Source organism: Apostichopus japonicus, chromosome 8 (genome assembly GCF_037975245.1).
Source record: "Apostichopus japonicus isolate 1M-3 chromosome 8, ASM3797524v1, whole genome shotgun sequence".
Taxonomy (NCBI): Eukaryota; Metazoa; Echinodermata; class Holothuroidea; order Aspidochirotida; family Stichopodidae; genus Apostichopus; species Apostichopus japonicus.
Window position 1 is genome coordinate 15,895,304 of NC_092568.1, and position 2,883 is coordinate 15,898,186.

Sequence of the window (2,883 nt, forward strand, 5' to 3'; positions counted from 1 at the left end):
GCAGTGCCAGTAAACAAATAATATGACGCAATCGCGTGGGAACGAATTTGGGGTTTCCCCAAAAAAAGCTACGCTCACTTATTTCTTGCTCTTTTGTTTGCCAAGGGCAGGCACGGCCATTTTGAACACAGTTACTGGGAGAGAGGGAAGGGAAATCCCTAAATCCACTATCCCCCAGTGGAGCAGTTCGGCACTCCTTCCCTCCATCTGATCCTCCAAAAGAAAGATTTTATTTCTTACAAAATTGACTCAGGTCCCTAAATTATGATTTAATTAGTAAAACTTGATCAAAGTTTCTCCTTCTTGTCATACCCCCCCCCCCAATTTTTGGTATATTGGTGGAAAACGTAGAAATCTTCGACTTTCACCCTTATATAACAACCGCATGTCCCTCCCATCTTTTATCAATCAACATATAGAGCCGCAAATGGGTTTCTGCCAAATATAATGTCAAGTCGCCCATATTAGGGGAAAAGATGGTCGAAAAAATCTGCATATCTACAGGTTTCAAAGTTGTACGTGATATTGAATTAAGAAGAATAGAAGAATGAATTTTCCTTAAACACGGTGAATGGATAGAGAATTTCTGAAAAGTTTGTTTTGTTAGGACTGTTTGGGACAAAACTGGTAGAATCAAAACACTGGGAGAGCACTGGTAGAAGCATTAATGCTAGAGCAGTAGTGTATGAAGCTATTTACAAAGCAAAGGGCAGACAAAATGGCTGAATTTTTGGGGTGAGCGTATTCCCAAAAAGAATGCTAATTTGGGTGAATTTCATGGATGCTACGGTGGCCCAAACAGGACGTTGGAAATTTAACTGCTTCTTATACGGATTTGTATTCTTTTGCAAAAGTTTCACACAATTTCATCTTCTTTTTCAGAGAACGACTTGCTATATGTCGCCATTCAATGATTTATCTCAACTTTCTTCTTGAATTAGTCGCTTAATTTTTATATCGAAATTTCGACTTGTTCCTCGATGTATGCCATACATATGGGCTATTATCATGATGGGGGAGGGGGGGGGTGCATGTTCCTTGTTAAATTCCCCTTCCTACACTAGTGAATTCGTAAGAAAAGGAAGGGGCATCACAAAGGTTCGACGACTTCTGCCGGACAAAAATCTCTGGTTGTCCGGACTCTCATATTCCGTCAACATTTATATTATGTGAATATTAAATAAAGTAAAGTAAAATTTATTGATATTCATTATAAAATGACAATATAATAAAATGAACTACAGCATCTCAAAAATAGGTTAAAAAGTTATCTATGTATCATACAATTCAAAGTCTTAATACTTCTAGGTAAAAATGATCGCCTTTTGAAACCGTTCTGTTCTGTGTAAAATCTACGTGGTTTAATTGACCTTTAGAACATGATGATAACCAAACTGGGCCACAGTACAAAAGGAAAGACAACACCATTGTTTGAAAAAGCCAAAGCTGCTTATCAAAATCTAAGCCAAAGCCGGCGAGCCTACGAATACAATATAATCTCTGTTTAGCTTTTGCTGCCAAATTATTCACGTGGGTATTCCAAGTAAGCCAGCTGCTGAAGGTTAATCCAAGATATTTAAAATCTGATACAACCTCAATCACATTATTGTCAATGTACAATGGGGCATGACTTTGCACTGCACGAAAATCAACAATCATTTCCTGGGTTTTCTTACCATTAATAAGCATATAATTACCCAATTAAGAAACCAGATGGTCGTATTCATCTTTGGAACAAACACCATACAAAACAACCAGTGTGGTCGAGTGTGACGACAATCTGCTGCGGCGGGGGCAAAACGAATAAACTATTATTCCGCTGACCATGCCCCCCCCCCCTTACCGGCACCTCACTTGCGCACGCCACTGACCGGTGATGATATGACCATTGCAAATTAGCGATTGATCATTTACTTAAGTATCCCCGGCAACGCCCACTTTCATAGAATTATACATTATTTATATATACGCAGATACGGATGCCTACTTTAAAATGCGTACTAGATGACAATACGCGCACACAGGGGCGTAGCGAGCGGGGGGGGGGTGTGGGGGGTGCCACACCACCAATAATTTGGTCGCTGTCGGCAAATTTTGGGTCTGTCGGCAAAAGGAGAAAAGGTGAAGAGAGCAGAAGGGGAAGAAAGAAGGAAAGCTGAATAGAGAAAAGGAGAACGGGAGCTTTTTCCGTGCCAAATTTGACTTAAAATATGCACCAGATTGCATCTAAGGACGTTTCAAAACTAAACATTTTCCAAAGGGGAGGGGGACACCCCCTCCCCTTAGACCCCTCCCCATTTCAGTCACCACTTCCAGATCCGTCGGCAAATCAAATTGGACTTAAAATATGCACCAGATTGCATCTAAGGACGTTTCAAAACTAAAAATTTTCCAAAGGGGAGGGGTACACCCCCTCCCCTTAGACCCCTCCCCCATTTCAGTCGCCACTTCCAGAACCGTCGGCAAATCAAATTCTCCACACCCCCCCAACAAAAACCCCTTCGCTACGCCCCTGCGCGCACAGTCATGTTTTAGCATATGCACTACCACTCTATGCCTTTCTCATGAACACCTAGAGTCAATTGAATCAATCACTTGCGCAAATCCTCGCAATTTGCAACTTGCCGTTGCAGTACGCACAGCCTCAGGCTGTTGCTGGCCAAGGTTTGTTACAGCGCTATATAAAATCTTTGGTTACTGGTTTTATGAAAAATTGTGCATGAAATTCCTCTTCCATACAGCGGTCTATTTTAAATGCGCGTACGCGCGTCTTTTCAAAACGTAACACGCTTTCCTTTTCTTTGGTCGGGTTGTGTCTGGCGCTTGCTCTCTGCTGCCCATTTGTTACAAAGAAGCAAACAGATTTGTGACCTCATAGTCATA